This window comes from Mixophyes fleayi, chromosome 1 (genome assembly GCF_038048845.1).
Source record: "Mixophyes fleayi isolate aMixFle1 chromosome 1, aMixFle1.hap1, whole genome shotgun sequence".
Taxonomy (NCBI): Eukaryota; Metazoa; Chordata; class Amphibia; order Anura; family Limnodynastidae; genus Mixophyes; species Mixophyes fleayi.
In genome coordinates, this window is record NC_134402.1 from 164,453,324 (window position 1) to 164,476,085 (window position 22,762).

At 39.3% G+C, this 22,762-nt stretch overlaps 1 protein-coding gene across 5 annotated transcripts in view; it reads right to left on the reverse strand.

The window, feature by feature from the left end:
- The window catches only part of ARHGAP24 (Rho GTPase activating protein 24), a 706,220-nt gene that overhangs the window by 395,738 nt on the left and 287,720 nt on the right, over nt 1–22,762 (reverse strand). The gene's annotated exons all lie outside the window — the stretch shown is intronic.

A 22,762-nucleotide genomic window follows, 5' to 3' on the forward strand; every position in this document is an offset into this window, starting at 1 on the left:
TCAACCCAAGATCTATTTTCAAAACTACAACTAATGCCACTAGACATTCCCCACTCTGATTCTATCCACACCTGTATGGCTATATCTCAAACGGCCCAATCTTGGCATAGATTGGCCCTGTGTCTGGAAGTCCTACTACCCTATTGGATACACAAAATACTGGCAGAGACACCAGTTGCTCTAGACACATTTTGTGGAATACATACAAGTCATCACTATAACTCGACACTTCCACCTGCCCTGTAGCTGGAGCAAGTGATACGGCTGAAAATCATGTACCCAAGAGATGCTTTCAGGTTCCATAAAGACTTTACTGAACAAGGCAATAAAGGCAGCCATACTTGAAAGGAATATGCAGGCCTGGGGATCTTCACAGTGTCAGGCATGAGATAGAATATGGAACAAAGTCACCACTGACTTGGGAGGAATACTCACTAGTGCTGGCAATATAGGAAGTTCCTTAATACGATTATTTGAGTTGTCACAAAATCTCGTTTTTTTATATTTTGGCAATTATTTGGACATAACTGAAATGACATTTGATGACTTGATTCTGGAGAACTTCTCTTTTGTATTTGAAATTTCTTGTTTGGCCCAGAGGGCCAGTGCCTATTTCTATCACCTTAAGCTGTACAAAGAGATTGTTAGTGAGCTCTAGGAAACAAGAGGTGGGCACTTTAGTAGGAAAAGGGGAATTCCACTTTGGATATCCCCCACCTCTCTATGTAGCAGGACGGGGTGGGTGGGGGCATGAAAAAGGAGCGGGCAGGGGCTGTGGGTCCATTGTTACTGGAAGTCTTATTATGCCGCAGCTCACACCACTAAAGGACTCAATTCATCCTGACTTCTATGGAACTCCATTGAGGAAGAATGGCAATGACAAATTCTTTGAGAATGCTACGACCGACAGTGCTGCTACAGAGAAAATAATAATACAGTCATCCTCCATATAGTACAAGCTAGAGCGATACCCTGCATGCTACATGGTATATGCGGGTTATGATAGGTTCTATGCCAAAGTGGACAAAGAGTGCACTCTTAATGTTCTTCAAGGCAAGACAGCCCAAGAGTGAGCATACCAGTCTGATAACTTGATTCCATAGCCGAATCATGCTATCAATATACAGTAGAGAGGGTAGAAAGGGTATTCCTGGTTCAGCTTCAACTATGCCTTAATCAACCTTTGGGGGACACCATAGTGAATGAAATGTGAGTATTGAATGCTATCATCATGATGAATGGAGACATGGAGGAAGGCACAAAGTAGTAAAGCCATAGAATGGTAACAAATCTGGTGACAGGTCCTCTTTAAACACTGAACTTAGGTAAGGGGTCAGAGGCATATAGTTACTATGCTATAAGTGGACAATCCCTAGTGGAAAATAGGGTTTATAAAGCCCCAGAAATACTGTTTGCCACAATGTGGTCAAATTCTGAGTCAGAATTGGGGATAATTGTATGATCGGTAACAATTTCTTACAGTACTGTGAACTGTACAGTGCCTGAATATTGACACACTGACCATACCACCAAATCAGACATCTGCGTTTTTGTCAAATGCAAACTACTATTACTATTCACCCTCTTTGTGCACTACTCATGGTTCTTAGTTGTCATCAAAATGTCCTTCTTTATGCATCAAAAATGTTGGGAGGTACTGTATGTGTTTACCGTACAACAGAAGCTTGAAGCGGCCATTAGTTTCTAAGATCTTTCACATTCTGAAAAATGTTTTGTGTGTTTTTCCTTGTATTAGAGTAAGAAAGTAGCAAAATTCTCAATATGGTGGGTACTACGCAACAACATTTATTGGGTTAGAGGCAAGGGGCAAGCTGGGCGGGGTGGAGGAGGGGCAGGGGGGCATATGTCCCCTGGGCCGGTCCCATAGTTGGCTACCTTGGGCTGGGTCCCTGGGTCACCTGCATTTTTTTTCCTTTAAAATGTTCCTAATAGGCTGCTGAGTTAAGTGTTGCCCCCTGGGCTAAAATTGCCAGCCCTCCCCTGGTTACTGGCATGGGTTATTGGGTTAGAGGCATGGCAACACCATGATGGGAGCGTCAACATGCCATAATGAAGGCGTATAAATTATTTCTAGCCTGTATAAGCATTTGCTACTATGAAAATGAAAGAACTATTCATCACCTTATGTTTATAATCGTAAAACATCACCTGTTGAGGTGCTGTTTTAATGTGTAGAGTATGGATTGATATAAGTGGCTTTGTCACAAATTGAAGAAAATAGGAAAAAAATCTGATGAAATATTCAACTATCACACACACTATTTTGTAGATGTAGTACACATTTGTCACAACTACTGAAATGTTTTGGAATTTCTTTTACAGATGTTACAGCTAAAACATCATAGCACTCTGAAGTATGCTAAATAGCAGTGAAATCATGCAGAAATCCAAGTGTCACCTAGGAATCAAATGGCACAAACTAACTTCCTTATATTTTCTGCCACAATATGCAATTTTGAACACTATTTTTTAAATTGGCACAATGACTAGTTTTTATCCAGCAAAGTTGATTTCTCCATTATCATGTAATGACTTTACATCATACCTCCCAACTTTTGGGACTTGCCCTCTGGTAGATACCAGAGGACAGGTCATGTGACAAGGGGTAAGAGGGGCATAAAGGCCCATCCCCCGCTATTCAATGTCGTGAATATCACCATGGCCCAACTCCACAAGGATCAGAGGGATCGTCTGCTCTTCCGGGAGTCCGGGAGGACTACCCGAAATACCAGAGCCTTCTGGAAATTTCGGGAGAATACTCAAGTATGCTTTACATATTAATTCACTAAGAGCCACACTGAATTACATATCTAAATTAGATAATTTTGTGGTAGAGGTATAGCATCTATTATCTGCATAGTTTTGGAGGTAAGATATTCCTGATGTAAGGTTTCTGTAATTTGGAGTAAAGTGCTTGGGCAGCACGGTGGCTAAGTGGTTAGCACTTTTACTTCACAGCACTGGGGTCATAGTTCAATTCCTGACCATGGCCTTATCTGTGTGGAGTTTGTATGTTCTCCCTGTGTTTGCGTGGGTTTCCTCCAGGTGCTCCGGTTTCCTCCCACACTCCAAAAAAACATACTAGTAGGTTAATTGGTGCTATCAAATTGAGCCCAGTCTCTCTCTCTGTCTGTATGTGTATGTATGTTAGAAAATTTAGACTGTAAGCTCCAATGGGGCAGGGACTGATGTGAATGTGTTCTCTGTACAGCGCTGCGAAATTTGTGGCGCTATATAAATAAATGGTGATGATGATGAAGTGCTTAAAATGCTATAAATGAACTTACATTTAAAAGATAAACCTGTCATCCTCCACATTGTCATTACCCCCCTCATTAAATTGTTTAGCAGTGTAGACTGCAATAGATGGAAAAGAAAAAAACAAATTATAATTATTTTTTCTGGAATGTGCAGTACATGCTATGCAGCCTTTCCTTTTTTTTTTAGCTTTTTGTTACCACAAACTACATTGCTTTCGTTAAAAACACTTGCAATCTTTTGTGATTTTATTTCACTCCAGTAGTGTGTCCAAAAAAGATAAAAATAATTCATATAATAGCTAATAAAATGTTGCATTGGCTGCAAAGTAAAATTTATCAGGAAATACTTAGCTGAACATATACAGCATGGAAGAGAAAAGATAGAAAGATTCAATCAAATACATCAAAAGTATTAATCATACTTGCCAACTCTCCCGGAATGTCCAGGAGACTCCCGCATTTCGGCTGGGTCTCCCGGACTCCCGGGAGAGTGTGGCAATCTCCAGCATCTGCCCGAATTTGGGCCAAAATGCAGCGATTCTCCGGGAATCGCAGCATTTGGCCCAGCCCCCGCTGTAAAATGACGCGATTTGCATCATTACGTTACGGGAGTGGGGCCAAAATTATGCGATTTCGGAGCCCTGCAACCCGCACGCCCACCTGCCCCAGGGAGGCTCCCGGACACCATCTCCAAAAAGTTGGTAAGTATGGTATTAATAGTTTTTTGGAGGGAGGAGGACTGAAAGGTTACATAAGGAAACACATAAAAGGTGACGGATCCAGAGAATAGTCTCACAGCAGTTGTGTCCGTGGCTAGGTGTCAGTGTAAGCGGGCATGCGGATGTCCTCAGACGGCCAGAATACACAAAACTTTACCTACCATTGTTATTATTTGTTCATTTATATATGCGGGAATGTGGGTGTCCTCAGACATTCAAAATACATGAGACTTTCCCCATCTTGCAGTCCGTGTCAGTACTTTATGCAAAGTCAAAGTGTAAATCTCATGTGGTAACTTTGGTGACAAACCGCTTCTACACATACCCCTATGATTGCTCTGTCGACAGGGTATTAGGGAAGGGGTGTCCCTACACGCCATGTTCCTGATATGGATCCTCACGATGCATTAAAAACAAGTATGTGTGTGTGTATGTGTATGTATAATATATATATATATATATATATATATATATATATATATATATATATATATATATATATAATTAATATTTTAGCATGAAAATATCATGATAATATTAATAGCACTGGGAAAACAAATAAACCTGCTCCTGGTTCATATTATGCCACAGTACTGCTCCCTTTTCATTTAATGCCACACATCACAGATGTTCCCACAATTCATGGTATGTTACACACAAACACACACACATACATACATACATACATACATACATACATACATACATATATATATTCATATATCAAAAATTGGAAATGAACTTCTTACAGATTTTTAACTTGCTCTTTACACAATATGTAGCCTTTTTCGTTTTTTGATCTGTTGTGGTAGAAAAAAAAAACTTATAACTTTAATTTCCCCTTTATCTTTACCAGATGAGTCAGTTAATGATGAAAGGGAAATAGGACTTGTGTTCTTCTCAAAAGCATTCATGTGCCCACTTATTGGATGCTGCCTTTTAATCTGTCACCTACTGCTTCTTTGTGATTTATGGACTCAGCACCACAGTTTTTTCTTTTGTATTCATAATTTGTATTGACTAATATTACATGCGGCCCGGCCCTGAGAAAGCACTTTCATCATCACTTCAGGGCACAATGTTGATTCACAGGAGATCAATATAGGACCACAACAGGGTTCTTCACCGACACATGGAAAATAATCCCCTTTATTAGAAACAAAGAATTCAAGTTGTTCGCTGTGGGGGATGAAGTTACATGTTTCTGCATGTTGCTCTATATCACATTGTCAGTGTGTTTATACTGTAAAAACACTTTTAGGTTAATGTACAGTAAAAAATCCTCTTAAAATATAATGCTCTCCACATAACCTTAGATGTCAGTTGTTTCTAAGCTCATATTAGAGCATGATTAAACATGCTGATATAAGACACCCAACCCAGGTGTGCTTTCTACAGAGAAACTGTGATCTATCTATTTACACACAGACATGCATATTTTAATATCCTTACATTACATGTCTTGTATACACTTGTAATTAATGTTTTATATTACCTAATCTTTCAAATGAGGAAGGAATAGGTTGGATAAGTATTGATATAAAAAAACTTTGTGTTGTCGTATTGTCATTAAATAAGAGCCCTGTAATGTTATATTTTCTGTTTTATAAATGTTAAATCTATTAGCCATCTGTATTTCCTATTCTGTAAAATGATGTCACATCCTAGTAACCATAAGGTATCATTATTTAAAACTGACTGGGCAAAGCAACTTGCAGCTCTTTCTCCTAAACCATGAAGATTGTTAATTTACTTTACAAATCCTGTCTATAAAATGACACCTCTTCCAATGCAACAAATATTCTAGTACTTGCCCCAACACTGCTTATTAAACTTCCCATTTTGTTTCATAATTTAACTCATACTTGCCAACTGTCCCGGAACGTCCGGGAGACTCCCGAAAGTCGGGTCAATCTCCCAGGCTCCCGCGAGAGCTGGCATTTCTCCCGGAAATTCTCCTGGCATCCCGTAATTCACAGAGAATCGCGTCAAATGACGCGATTCTCTGTGAATCACGCCATTTTGGAGGGCAGGAGGGGGCCAAACGCGTCAAAACATACGCGTCATTTTGACGCGATTGGCTGCGTCCCGCCCCCTCCAGCCCTCCAGTCACGCCCCCTGTAGGCAAGTATGATTTAACTATATTGCAATCACAGGTAATACAATATATTATTCTTAACAGAAACCTAATCTATATCGTGAAATAAAAGAGTGCCCTTTATACACATCTCCCACATCCCCTCCCCATTTTCCCTTTTTCAGCAGTAAATCACAGGTAATACACAATACCAAACCTTGAAATATTTTATATCAAACCCATCTGGGACTAGAGGTTTACAATCCTTAATTTTCCTAATCACCAACTCAATATCTACTGCTAATTCTCCATCTACTAGAAAGCACTAGTCCTTCCATAGCATCTCAAAGCCAACAGCACCTTTTGTGATATATTTAACTAATAGCATGTTTTGTCTGATGACATTTCATTCATGTTATTAAAACTTTCCTCTGTTTTAATTTGTCGCCTATCCCTTGCCTTTGTAAAATATGAAGAAGGCCTACCTGTGTATTCTGCATATACTCGAATTGCCATATCTACATTCAGATATTGTAGCCACTGTAAAGTGAATTTATTTGTGTAGTGATACTAGAAGTGATTGATTCCTGAACAGATGGAGCATCTTTATTGAAGCCTTTAGTTTACTTGCTTCATCAATAAGCGATAAAAAGATAATCAACAAAAACTTTTCCATTGAAATGTTTTCAGCTACAACCTGTCCCATCTGCACCATGATGTATCACATTATTAGAACTAAGGACAGCTGCAACCATAGTTTAAAGTCACAGAAAAGCAAGAAACAAGACTATTATTGCTAAGTATGGAATTGGGCAAAATGTTTCATTTAGAAAGATCAATAACATAGTGGTCCTCATTTTACAACAATCTACCAGTTTTTAATATTTTACATTTATTTAGCAGAATGTAGATTACATGTTATTAATAATAAAAAGTAGACACTTTAGGACCGATGTAGAGTTGGCTGCATAATGGTGTAATTTACTCTAAAAAAGACGGATGTAAAAATAGCATATTTACACCCATATGGCGAGCTGTACACATCTTAAGATCCGAGCAGATCGGCACCAGTATCAGCCTCGGACTGGCCTGCCGGCCAGCCGGGCTGTAGACCGGTAGGCCCAGCCGCGATTAAGCCCCGCCCCCTCCGACATTGGGGCGGAGCTTGCAGGGAGCACCTCGTAGACGGTCGTCTGTGTAAGAAACACACTACCGCGCAGGCGCAGAGAGCCGTGCCTTGGCTCTCTGCGCCTGCGCGGTAGTGTTTTGTGAGCTTCAGCAGGGGAGGAGGACGGAGTTTCTACCGCGGCTGTCTTCTTGTCACTAGCCGCGCCGCCCAGAGGAGCAGGATGCCGGAGCTTTTCAAGGTAAGGTAAGTGGCAAAAAGAGGGGTTACTATTACTACTCGTTTCCCACAGTGAATGAGGGTTACTTTTCACCTCTTTTTTTTCCCCCTCTTTGTACTGCAGTCTGCAGGTACTGTTAAATTGCACACAGATAGCTGACTAGCATTCACCATAAGTGTGTACAATGCTCTGGATCTTAGGAAAAAGCTATAAAGGGTTAAGTAAAATCAGCAGTGATTAGACTCCTTTGTTGACATTTATTGTGGGAGTCTATTACATTCAGAATTTGTGGAGCAACAACCAATGTGAGGTCCAGAAGTAATGCGTAGCACCTCACTCCCTGCCAATCGAGGAGCCAGAATTGGGAGTGCCCAACCTGTACCCAGAAGCCTCCACAGGAGGGGGATCCAGGTTAACCAGTACTAGCAAGAGGTTACGACTCATGCTGTACCAACAAGATGCAGAGGCTGCAAGGACCAGATATCTTTTTCCTCATTGCCTGTGAGCCTTGTATAAGCGTGTGCCCCAAAAACAGGCTGTCATTGGAGCAGGACTGCCTTGCTGGCTGTAAGAGGGGGAGAATGCTAGTAACCACAGGACTGTGCCCAGGGGTTGGCTAAAGAGAGACTGATAATTATAACGTATTCAGTTGTTATGGTATAATTGTTTAACCTTTTAATAAAAAGTACTATAGCTCCGTTGTGTTAAATAAACTTAAGTTTTCATTATTCAGATGTTTGCCTGGATGTGAAAATACCAGTGTACACAATTAATGAAAAACTTTTGTTTTATACATCACGGAAACATTATCATTGTAAAATTCTGTAGATGGTTTAGCCAAACGGTATTGTCACAAGGCTTAGCAAGAGAGTTCCCCTGCTTTGGTTCTATACACTGTTAAAAACACCACAACTCCTGGGAAACAATAAAGAATATATATGTATATATAGTGTGAATTGAGAGTACTATAGCTGCACAGAGAACACTAAATGCTGAGTTGGTTTGGGTCTATAGTTGAATGTGGGGCTGAGTGTGGGGAGGAGGCTGAGTGTGGGGAGGGGGGCTATCTATTAAATGTGAATATTAATTATTTAATGCTAGGAATGGTAGTGGGAAATGGCTGTATTAAACGTAAATGCTATTGATTTATTGCTGGGGCCGTTTGGAGGGAGGGTAATAGGTTTATTTATTAAATGGGAATACTATTAATTTAATGTTGGGGTTGGTTGGACGGAAATAGATCTATTTATCAAATGTGAGTGCTATTACTTTAATGTTGAGGCTGGAGAGAGGCCTAATTATTAAATGTGGGTGCTGTTGATTTAATGGCAGGGATGGTTGGCGTTTCTAAATGTACCAATTATTTTTTCCAAATAGGGCCCTCAACATTCCAGGATGCAGACAAGCCGCAACTAAAGAAACCAGCAGCCACAGGTAGTAAAAGTGACAACAACAGGTAGGACAGTCTGTCAAATGTTCTGAGTCTAGTGTAGGCTTGGCTAACCTGTGGTACTCCAGGTGTTGTGAAACTACAAGTCCCAGCATACCCTTCCAGCAATAAGCTGCTATATATTCACAAAGCATGCTGGGACTTGTAGTTTCAAAACACCTGGAGTGCCACAGGTTAGCCAAACCTGGTCTAGTGGGACAATCCTGATTTTTGGTGACTGTTCTGCCCAATCTAAGAGGCAGGTCAAGACTGTGTATTCTTTATACACACACTGCATTCTTTATATACTACACTAAGGTGCTAGCTGTCCTTTGTGGGCTGACCGCTCCCCCTCTAGTGTCTGGTCCCGCCTCTATGATGGCTGACCACACCACCTCTGGTGGGCCCCTAGTGTTGCATTCCCGGTGGGCCCTTCATGCCCCAGTCCGACACTGACCAGTATCATAAGTGCTCGGTTCACACCAGACATATATTATAGGCAATTATATTTCACTTGCATCCATATTTTTGGCCCTTTATTTTATGTGCTACAAGCACACAACGACACAATTCAAACCACAAGAATAATCTATCAACACGTTTCCCCATGATTATATCAATAATGTGTGTCATGGTTATTCCAACACTGTACCACTTATACCAGAACTGTGCCCCAGAATTATACATACATCCCTCTGCATGATTATATAGGCATTGTGCTGCTTAAGATTATGCCTGCACTGTGCCTGAGGATTATACTAGTACTGTGGCCCAGGACTATTAAAGTATTGTGTTTCCAAGAAATACTCATCACTCTCTCCACTCATAGAATACCCCTTAAGCTGGGTATGCACTACAGAATTTTCCACCAACTTTTTATGCCGATCGATTTTACATGCGATCGATGGTCCGATCGCTCGGTCCATGGACTGCATACACACTAGCCTTGTTTAGGACGATAAAGGGAAGAGCGGACTTCCCTTTAGCTACTATTTACAGCCATGTTGTCGTGAGCAATGATTGAGGATTGTCGTGGATCGGTCGGAAGTTTATACACACTACACTGGAAACGAGATTTGAACGAAAATATTTAACAGTACGACCAAACAAATGAGGCGACAATCGTCCATTTGGGCAGACTTTTAACCATCGTGTCACTACACACACTGACCCGACTTTTGAACGAGCGGCCTTATGTCGGCTGATTGAGCCGATTATTGGATGAAAACCGTGTAGTGTGTACATAGCTTTATTCTGCACAACCATATTGGTCTGTCTGACATTAATAGAGAGTTTTGTACTGATTCCCGTCCTATTATTTTGGAGTTATTGTTATTGGGAACTATTGTGCTTTATTTAATAAAAACCCTGGGAGTCCCTCTAAACAAGAGCAGTATTGTTTCATTTCTTTAGTATTATTGTAGAGTTTGCAGGTTTGCCCACATGACTATGAAGAAATATTTCCAATTAGCTTGCAGCACACAAAACCCATTGTTTTCACCATGATAGTTCCATCCAGTAATTGAGTTAGCCTGTACACATTTTACACAATGCATTATACAAACAAATAGTTTACTTTTCCTTTTTTCAATTGTACTTTTCCCAATATGATTGCAGTAATATGCAAAGACTACAATATCACAAACTGCAGAGATAAGTAAAATCATTGCATAACCAATCACAAAACATAACCATAGTCATAAATATAGCCTTTAACAAGGAAATTAAATAGAAAGTATCACCATCCTTTAAAGCATCAAATACCATTTAATAGCTCAAATAAATAACACACACCAGCACTTTTCCTTACAGTGTTGAAAGGTCAAACATACCAAACATTAAAGATATTATATCATTAAAGATATTAAACATAGTACAATGAATGCAGCAAAATAGTACATTATTTAATTAGTAGAAATTATGTTTCAATATTCTAAAGACAGATTTGCTATGTGTATTGAGCATAAGAGTTTATAGAAAATTCTTATTTTTATTTTCTTTGTCACTTGTGAGCATACACAATGGCTAAATATTTATTATCCTGCTGTAATATATCTGTCCTTTTTCTCATTTTGTGATAACTGTCTTTTAAGAGAAATTTAACCTCAAATATTTTCTTTACTGTGCCTACTAAGCCGGGTTTTAGAGGATCACATATTTGAGCATATATGTCTTGGTTTACTCTCTGACATTTTCGTACCCTGCTAACCCTGGTCATGTCCCCATGATGCCATACTTATCTCCCCAAAATGTCTCTCCATCCATATCTACCTTCCTGGTCCCAAGTGGTGTATTAACAATTTCTATATTAACTACTGCAATAGAACATTCTATAAATTATGTGGAAAAGTTATCATGCAGGACAAGATTACATACCTGCTGCTACTCATCTTCCCAGATATCTTTGACCTTAGCTTTGTGATTTGTAAGCAGATATAGTTTACTTACGTGCATTATATGGAATTTTTCAATAAATTTGTCAAATCATATTAATAATATTAAACAATAATTAAGTAAACACTGTTTTCTGTGTTGCATTTACAGTTTTTCCCTTCTGTGTAGGCTGTACTTTGGTTCAGTTATTAGTGTTGGTACTTTTTTTTTGTGTGGAGCAATGACTGTTTTGTTTAGTTTCTGGCTTAGTTATGTGTGCAAACGGTGTTCAAATGGCAATGTTGTTTGTACTGTACAGTGCAAGTGTCAGGCTTTTTCTGCTTCTAAAGCCCCCTAAGACCATGTGTAAAATACACATAGCTGCTACCCCTATACTCAGGAGAATTTGACCAATACATTTTAGGGCAAATCCTGGGGTTATAGCTACTCATACTTGTCATCTTTTCCTCGTTGGCTTCAGGGAGATACCGGGGAGGGTAGGCATGTTGGGGCGGGGCTTGACAAATTGCATCATTATGGCCCCGCCCTAATGAACGATTGTCACAATTTTGGCCCATTACAGCAGGAGGTGGGGCTAAGATGACGTGATATTTGCGTCATTAAGCCCACTCCCGCCCCTTATCTACTGCGGGGGGCGAGAACCGGGAGGTTGCTCTGCTCTCCCGGGAGGTCTCCCAGATATGTGGGAGTCTCCTGCACATTCTGGAAGAGTAGGTAACTATGCATTAAAGAAAAGCAGCTAACGAATTTCTAGAGACTGAAGTGTCTTTTACATATCTGTCTCCATTACTGAAGTCATGCTGTCTTACCTGTCAGATTAAATCTTGGTCTCCACGAAAATGGCCACCTCCATAGGCATCAATACATGGACATAGGACACAATTTCTGAACTGTGTCATCATGCCACAGATGGCGAAGCCAACCACGTTTTGTACTGGCTCAGCATCAGGGAGAATGCCAGACTCTTCAGGGAGTGAGGGAGATCACCCCTATTTCAGGGAGTCTCCCTGACATTCAGGGAGAGTTGGCAAGTATGTAGTTACTAAACTGCAGTTTTGAAAAAGTGGAGATTCTAGCTGTTATTTTGTAGAATGTACTAAATAAATGACAGCTAGAATCGGATTGGTTGCTATAGGCAACATCTACACTATTACAAACCCCCAGTTTAGTAAATCTAGCCCCTTAAAAAGTTTGAATTAGAAATTACCGGCACAGACATACATTAAAAAACATAAAATATTATAAAATCAATTTCAAGTTATCCTCCAATCAGTCAAGTATTTGAGCTGTGACATCCTACAATGACTCATATATTCTTCATGCTTTGCAGTTGGCACAAATGTCACATGCCCCCTGGCCATGAACTTAACCTAATAGTAGAGATTCTTGCAGACTTACCAAGACATATGAAGGGTAATTTACAAAAGTCTAAAGCAGGGGTGTCCAACCTTTTAGCTTCCCTGGGCCACATTGGAAGACGATGAGTTGGTTTGGGCTGCACATAAGATACACTAACAATAACGATAGCTGATCATCCAAAAAACCATAGAAAACATAGTTAACACATATATATGAGGAAAAAAGTGATATATATATATATATATATATATATATATATATATATATATATATCACTTTTTTTTCAAATCCCCCTATACTTACCTTTCAATCGCCCTGTTCAAAAAATCCTCTCTAGTTATTATACTATAATCACTTTTTGTATTGTTTCGATGCAATATCAATAAAGTGCATTTAAGCCAGGCATTGTATATCAGGGTGCCCTGACCAGGCCTGCAGTACCTGACATATACACCACTGTGACCCCAATTGTGACCTGTTTTGCTAATTACACCACTATGTTAGTTAAGGGATAACAACTTATAATGGGCCAAAGAGAATAATATATATGGACGCGCGTTTCGCTACATGCTTTTTCAAGGCAACCTTGATGTAGCGAAACGCGCGTTGGCGTTTACCCTGCTGCTGCAAACATTCACTCCTTGCTACCTGCATTAACCTAACTATTACCCACCCCTGTATGGGGCATTTAATAATCTAAATGTGTGTGTGTGTGTATGATTGCCAAACGGCACTACCGCTACTTAGTAGGTGAACTAACAGACATATCAGGTGCCTGATTGGTAGCAGTATACTAAGTGTGTGTATGCAGGACTGCACAAACGGCACTATCAATATTAGTAGGAGAACTGCAGACATATCAAGCGCCTGTTTGTCAGCAGTTTAGTAGTAAATTACAGGGACAAAGGATTACTAGATTATACAACCTAATCAATACTAGTCAGAGTTCCTTTTAGCCCCAGAAATACTACTTAATAATAATATATATTAATACTCAACTTGGTGTGAGCTTATATAAATATGAGTATTTATTGATGTGACTGTATATGGGATATACTTATATAATAAAATGCTCCTTACAGTCAAATAATCATCAGAGGTCTGAGTCAACATATAAGCTCATTACCTTATAAATTGTGTCAATTATAATCATATGACCATTGGTTCCAATCAAGATAACTATAGTACACACAGCATACATTTTCAGTTGCAATGGTATCTTAGGTAGTCAAATATAATTAGAATAGGAGTGACTATTATATACTGATTATCTTTATATATATTGATAATAAGTAGCAGGGCATAGCAATTCAATTTGCTATTTTAATTCACTTTAGTCACTTAAATATTTCGCTATTCAATTAGGAGGTATATTTTAAGTATATTAATAAAGTAAAAGTTTTTTATTGTTAACAAGAAGATCGCTGAGTGCCTTCCAATACACAATTCTTCCTATTCTCTTCATGCTTCAATAATAGCTATCTGTGTAATAGTGCACCACCCAGTAAATTATTCCAACATTTATAATTATATTTTGATACTGGAATAGCGATACCTAGTGCAGTGGTACCCTCCTTTTTGTATTTCAGATCGTCTAGTGCAGGGGTAGGCAACCTGCACTCCAGGTGTTGTGAAACTACAAATCCCAGCATGCCTTGCCCCCTATCTGCTGGTTATCTACTGGCAAAGCATGCTGGGACTTGTAGCTTCACAACACCTGGAGAGCCACAGGTTGCTTACCCTTGGTCTAGTGCAATATCAATGACTATGAAATGCAAACTGCAAAATATTTTGCCAATTTTTGTTCCACTCAAGACAATGGCAAATGACGAGGACCTTTGTAAACTGCTGAGATCTTTTGATAATTTAATCAAAGTTGTTAGAAGGTTGGATAGTGGGATTAATTATATTATACCTGTTATATTTCTTATAATGCAGTCATTCAACTATATACAGCAAGGAAATGAGGACAAATATTCATTACTAACTTCTCAAATGCAACGTTCACAAATGCATATATCTTAAATTGTATATGTGATTTTCAAGAACAGGACAGTGAGGATGATACTGTCTGATATATATATGCTGGAGGCAGGCAAGAAGAAAGCAATGCTGGTGATTATGAAGTCTAGATTAAAGATAATGTTTTAGGCATTGATGAACTAGCAGCCATGGCACGGATATGCTATTATACCATAAAAGGATACCATTATTTTATCACAACATGGCTGGATTCACAGTGCAAACAAAAAATGAGCAATCAATTCCTGAGCACTGCCAGGGAACGCTTATTGAAACTGATGTACTGTGTATGTATATGTGCATATCTACTATATAAATGCCTAGTGGTGTGTGTGAAAAAACAAAAAAACAAGCTGCAGCGCCACCTGCTGGGCAGAGTTATACACTGACATATATTTCTTGAAGGAGAAGTGACAGTTGGGAGTGGTTGGTGGTTGCCGGGGGTGACAGTGGGGAGTTTTTAACACCTTAAGTAGCTTGACTTGACTAGAATGCATGAGTATCATGCACGGGTTAACTGACCTACTAAATTCTTAGTGTGTGTGGAAAAAAAACCTCAAAAAGGGCTGAGATTTGGTATACTGACATTACTGACGAGTTGAGGGGTCAAACTCATTTTCGTGAGGTAATTTTACCTCATGAACACACATGTGTACAGTGGCGGATCCAGGGGGGTGCGATCGGGGCAATCGCCACCCCCTAGCAGGGGTTTGCTGCCGACGGCTGCACAGTATGTGCAGGTCCGTTTGGCAGTGACAGTGTGCTGCCCGGCTGCTCTGATTGTGTTTTAAACACAATCAGAGCAGCCGGGCAGCACACTGTCCCTGCCTGTCACTGCCGAGCGGACCTGCACATACTGTGCAGCCCCCGGCAGCCTCAAAAGTCGGAAAGGGGCGAGGCCTAAATCGCCCCGCCCTAACATCCCCCCGGGGAACAAACATTTTCTAGATCTGCCCCTGCATGTGTAGCGGCGTATGTTAGTGTGTGTGTGTGTGGAAAAAACTATTTTCTCAGAAAGGGCTCATCCGAATGACCTGAAATTTGGTATACTGACATTATTTGACAAAAAAATGCATGAGTATCATGCACGGGTTAACATATATATATATATATATATATATATATATATATATATATATATATATATATACACACACACACAGCACAAAAAGTGAAGTATACAACATCAAGGGATAAATGTATCAAGCTGAGAGTTTTCCGGTTTGAAAAGTGGTGATGTTGCCTATAGCAACCAATCAGATTCTAGCTTTCATTTTGTAGAATGTACTAAATATATGATAGCTAGAATCTGATTGGTTTTTCAAACCCGCTGGAAAACTCTCAGCTTGATACATTTACTACCAAAAGTCCATTAGGGAAATGAGAGCATCACCAAGGGTTTGCCTGGAGCTGAAGCAATGTGGATTTGTAGGTCATCCAATATTCAGTGTCCTAAAATAAAAGAGAAGACAAAACAGGCCATCCTTGTATAGTATTTAAATTATCATGTTATTAAAACATAAAATCTACTTACAAACATAGGTCATGAGATTATCGGCTAGCACAAATGCGGCTGAAAGATAATGAGAAAGTGGCCTGGCTGGGAGATGTCCACATTACAATTGTCTCTAATACAGGCGTCCAAAATGAAGCCATTGTCTCAATGGAGGCACAAATCACAAACCACTGAATGGGAATTGAGAAAGAAACAGTATGGGAAGCCATCTTATTTATTTTGTCCTAAGACTTCATCAGGGATATGGCTTCCCGTTCTGGAAGAACCATATTTATAGTCTAATATTTATGAATTAGACCGTTCTATGCAAACATGTGTGAAACGAAAGTGGGTGGGTCTTCAGAGAGTCTGGAGTGTGGACAGACAATCAGATGAAAGGAGGTGGGACCTAAATTCAACCTAAAGGTTAATTAAAGATACACAACCTTCAGTACTGCCTTGATTAATGTCTCAGCAGCCTATTAGGAACAATTTAAAGAAAAAAAAATGCAGGTGCCCATGTGACCGAGCCAAGGTTGCTCACTATGAGAATGGCTTGCGAGGCAGATGTCCCCCTGCCCTCCAGCCCAGCCAGGCCCTGAGCAGACCAGTTTCACGCCTGGTCTCTGCTGATGCCAATGTAAGGTATTGTAGAAGATAAGTGAATCAGAGAAAAGTAAATTATTAATAAACAGCAGAATCAAGCGTAACATGATTTATAAGTGAATCAGATGAACTGAGAAGACTGAAAGAGTCACAATTAGCAGAATGTATGGGCATTGACACAGCAAGTAACTTTGAAAATACATACAATTTGAAAGACTATTAAGGCTAGTAATAGATTATGGGGTGAGCTAAAAGAATGTGCTCTTGTCTGGCAGATAGTAAATAGACAACAACCAAATAGGGAAAACAGTATGAAAAGCTCATTCCTATTGAATTTATAGCAACAGATTAGTGTAGTTATATCACCGCCAGAAGAAAAGGTGTGCAAGAAACTGTGGTGCTAAATTAATGTCATATCATACAGTGATTGTTAATGTTAACACTTATGAAGAAGGATTATGGTAAATGTATTGTTTAACCCTTATTTTATAAATCGAAAGAAAGTGTAACAACAAGTGTAACAAATCGAAAGAAAGTGTAATATTAACCCTATTTTAAGGTTCCAAAAATCAACCTTATTTGTAAATAGGATGACATAGTAAAAGAAAAAGTGAAGGTATTGATGTACTCGACTATAAACGGGCAAGTGATCAGTGAATACTGAATCACTGGACAGGGCCATAGCTAGAAATGTAAAACTAGCGCTTCCCAGCTAACAGTTCTACTTACAGCTGTAATATATATATATATATATATATATATATATATATATATATATATATATATATATATATATATGTGCGATGACCCCTGTGTTTTGGTTTTGGATGTGGTTTTGGTTAAAAAACATCTACGTGTTTTGGTTTTGTTACAGGTTTTGCCCAACAATACTGAACGTTTTTGGTTTTGGTTTTGAATCTGGATTTAATAAAAAATTGTGAAGAAAATTGTGAAAGATGATGTGAGTTTGAGCTGTTTTGCTCCTATATTATTATTTGTAGCATTAACATTCCTTTACAGTCGTTTCCAGTCTATTTTCTAATAATCTCTTCAAAACTGTCCACATTTTCACTAATTTTGGTTGACTAATTTGATAGAATAGCAGCAAAAATACATGGCACTTTTTTAATTCCATATCTCACATTATAAGTCGACGTTTTGGTCCTACATTTCTACATTTGGAACTTTATCAAGACAGCCACATAGAACAACATAAAAGACAGATATTAAAAAAAAACATGCAGTTCCCTGACTTTTTATGCAAGCCCAGATTATCTTCAGCTGCAGCTCATCATTCATCAAAAGGTTATATTCTGCTTATCATTGCAAAATATATGAGACAATGGCTCCCTTGTACTCTCTATGAGCAGGGCGGATTGGTCATAGGCCTTACCTGGAAATTTCCCGGTAGGCTGGTGACCTAATGAGGCCGACTGATGGGGTTATTTTTTTTACTGCATTTTTTTTTAAGCAAGGAAGGTGATTGGTCCCCTTCCCCGGGACCAGCCAACTTCCTTCAAATGGCCGCGGATCAGTTGCCTCTCCTCCCTATGTGCGGCCTACCACACAAGAATTAGATATCACATGGGAAGTGCACCATGTGACAGATGCCGTCCCATGTGAGCAGAGAAGCACCGCTGGAAGCTGCTGAAAGGTAAGTGCGAGCGCAGCAGCAGAGCTGGCCTGTTGGCTATGTGTGTGAGCAGCGGGGGGGGGGGGGGCTGTTGGCTATGTGTGTGAGCAGCAGGGGGTGGGTGCTGCCTATTTGTATGTGAGCAGCGGGTGGGAGGCTGTTGGCTATGTGTGTGTGAGCAGCGGGGCTGTTGGCTATGTGTGTGTGAGCAGCGGAGGGGCTGTTGGCTATGTGTGTGAGGGCAGTGGGGGGGGCTGTTGGCTGTGTGTGAGGACAGCAAGGGGGGCTGATGGCAATGTTGTGTGTGTAAGGACTGCAGGGGGGGGCTGATGGCAACATTGTGTGTGTGCAGTGGGGGGGGGGGGCTGATGTCAATGTGTGTGTGAGGGCAGCAAGGGGGGGGGCTGATGGTAATATTGTGTGTGTGGGCAGCAGGGGGGCTGATGGCAATGTGATGTGTGTGTGTGTGTGTGAGGGCAGCATGGAGGGGCTGATGGCAATGTTGTGTGTTTGTGTGTGAGGGCAGCAGGGAGGGGTCTGATGGCAATGTAATGTTGTGTGTTGGCAAACAGGGCTTGTGGCAATGGTGTGTGATGGCAAAGGGGGCTTGTGGCAATGTAATATGTGTGATGGCAAAGGGGGCTTGTGGCAATGTAGTGTTTGTGTTGGCAAAGGGGGCTTGTGGCAATGTAGTGTTTGTGTTGGCAAAGGGGGCTTGTGGCAATGTAGTGTTTGTGTTGGCAAAGGGGGCTTGTGGCAATGTAGTGTGTATGTGATGGCAAAGGGGGCTTGTGGCAATGCAATATGGGTGTGAGGTAGGTGTTAGCTAAATAATGGGTGCGATTCTGTTTCTGGGCTGATGGTGGGGCAATTTAATTTAATAGCGGGGCCTATTAAGTTAAGATGGGGGGTTTGGGGGCTATTAATTGAATTTGGGGTGAGTTTGGGAAGAATGAGGTCTATTTATTAAATGTGAATATGAATTATTTAATGGCAGTTATGGTTGCGGGAAATGTATATTTATTAAACGTAAATGCTATTTATTGCTGGGGCGGTGGGCGTTCTCTACTTTAATTTGGGTGGGAGGTAGGCTTTTAATTTAATGGTGGACTGTGGGTTGGTGCTAATTATTTAAAGGTGGGTGCTAGTAATTTATTTGTGGGGTTATGGTGGTGCTATTTAATCAAGGAGGTGCAATAACGCACCTCCACTATCAAATGCACACGCCAACGGAATGCGGTGCAGCTTGGAATGCATTAACTGGAAGTGTAATAATGCACTTTTTTGTATAATGTCTTGGTTCGATATTTTCCTGGAAATTACATTTTCTCTCACTTTCAGATCCGATTGTGGTGCAAAGAATCGAGTCGTGTTTCATATCTACTCAGAACCCCAAATCTCGGATAATTATATATATAGCAGGGTCACCCGGCATTGCACGGGTCTGATTTGTATATATTAGCAAATGATTTGGTAAATAGACCAAAAATGGTATTTAGAAAATAAGATTTGTCGCTAAGTCATGTTGTTGTTATGTCGTCCAGCAGTCAAACAATTGTTTACAACCCAAAAAATGATGTTTTCTACATTGTCGCTATGTGGTCTAATAGGTTACTTTTTCGAAACTAAATAACTAAGTAAGATTTGTATTCCTTACTTGTCATTATCATCACAATATTTTTAAGAGCACCTATGATAATATGCATATTTCCTACTAGCATAACACTCATATATTGTTTGTGAAGTTGTTTCCATAATTTTGCTCAATAACTGTTTTAATATTTTATAAATTGTACCAAAACAGAATTAACAGTATTAACAATGCATGTATTATGAACAGCCAGGTCAAAATGACATGAATCCTAAAAGATTTGAAACATAAACAGCTATTAGTAGCGACAGTGTCATTGTAAGTGAACTAACTACAGAGACGGCAAAACAATATTATATTTTCTGTGTGAAACAATAGATGTTTATTAGTACAGCCTGTTGGCTCCACCTCCAGAACTACCCCAAGAGAATTGAATGGAACATTTTCGAGAAGGCTAGCCCTGCCCAAGCCACTTCTGTAAGATGTTGTACAGCCACTTTACGAAACGCTGTCTTGATCACTGGGTTGACAAATCGATGTGCAGATTAACAAACTTTGCAATCAGATCCGATAAATCAGTTCACTTTTACCATTAAAGCCACTGAAACATTTCACCAATATGCTATTTAAAGGAAGCTACCACAGAAGAACTAAGGCTTTTTGCCTATGCAAATACTTATCCTACTCACACCAATGTGCTACAAATCTAATCCTAACCTCTGTCTGGCCAGGTTGTTCCTCCCATAGAAGCTCCAACCAATCAATTGTGGGTGGATCTTATATCTGGGGAGATGGAGGAGTGAAGGGATTCATTAAGCAGAACACATGTTTGGAGTTTATATTAAACATTATTTTTTACGTAAAAGGGATTAATTCATTACTATAGGCAACTGGTACAAACCAATAAACAATTGGGCAGTATTAAAATCAAATGTAATTTTATTACAGCCAGTTAAGCACTGTTAGGTACACTGTACCCTCTTTGGTTGTAAAATGTTGTGCATTTCAGGTTTATCAGGTGATATGGTCACCCAAATATGCAGCAGCAGAATAATGCACTATGACATACAGGTTTTTCAAATGAACAACAATGTTGGAACTTCCACATTAAAATAAAGGGAACTTTAACTATGACCTTTGTTTCATCATCAACTATCATACTTATTTTAAACCAATGTCCACTCAAGGAGAGTTTGCCTCTCACCCCAAGATCATCAAAATACATATCACAATTTTCACTCCAAAGTGATTACAGTGCACAATAAGACCATCTTCCAAAGTAGCTGGAATACACAGCAGACAAGTTGTCATTTATCTCTTGCAACAATGGGGTTGTATGCGACACCACTTTGCCCCATTCATATCCTCTCGCTTACTTGTAAAAGATGATTGTTTCAAGAAGTACTACAATAGGCTTAGAGAATCTTCCCCTAAAGGCTTTAGTCACATGAGAGATCAAAGCTAATAAATGACCTTTATAGAGAACATTCACTGCAGAACCTTTGCCTGTATACTTTGTAGAGTTGTGCCTATATATATATATATATATATATATATATATATATATATATATATATATATATACACACACACACACGATTATGATTTTGAACCTCTGCTTTTTTTCAGTGACTGATTACGAAACAAATAGTTTGTTGAGGATAGGATTATATTAACATATTGTAACAGTATAAGTTGTAAAAAATAAAATTGTGCAATGGCCCTGTTGTCTGTGCTTCTTGCTATTGTCATACTTCTCTCTGCTCCACATTCAATCAATGCAATCAAAGAGTACTGCATAAGAGATGAATGACAGATAGAGACAGCTATAATTTGCTTTCATTCAAATGATTATGCTGCTTGAAAACATTTCTCTTCCAGAAATGCAAATCAAAATATTTTCAGAAGTTCAGTTGACGTGTTTTTTAGAACCACTTTTTACATCACTTTGGCAAGTATGTGAACAGATGAAAGACAACTATTCAATACTAGAAAGAAATAGAAATATATTCTATCAGTTAAAAGGCTACAATAATATTTTTATGACATGGGATCTACAATAATCAATATGCTAGTGTCCATTATAGCACTTTTCAGGTCTGAATGCTTACTTCTGATTGCCTGATATCCATCTCTGCTTTACATTATTTACTAGGCAAACAGACTTTTCAAAACCAACTTTTCCCAAAGATGTAAACACAATATGGACACATACTATTTTGCACCAATAACATTATTTTTCTGCTTATTGAAGAGGATCTGACCAACACACAGTTGAAGTAGCCATTTTGTGGTCTCATCCAATATTCATGATAATGCAGCTTATCAACTGATTAGGAATTAGTGATATTAATGTAACATGAGGCTCAGAGGACAATTAAGTTACTGCGGCCTCAGTGATGTCATTAGTTCCTAATGAATTACAAGGCCACATTCTCAAGAACACTGGTTCGGCCAACAAAATGGTGGCCTGTAGGCAACAGATGTACTTCAGTATGAGTGGGAATTAGTATGCATTGATCTACTGAGGGGAAATATGACACATGTGCATAGACACAAATGGAGCTGCACCACCCAATAACTAACTTATTTTGAAAAAAAAATGTAAGCAATAACTTTTAAATTAAACATTTCACAAGTTCTAAGAATAGTTTAACATGGCATATTAAAATTTATGCTGCAGTGTATAGTCTATTTAAATGCCAACCTTAATAAAGAAGTAAAAGATGTATTTAATAGGCATCTGTTTTAATTTTACTGACTGAAATGTTTTTGTTTATATCAGACTAGGGCACAATCTGCGCTTAGTT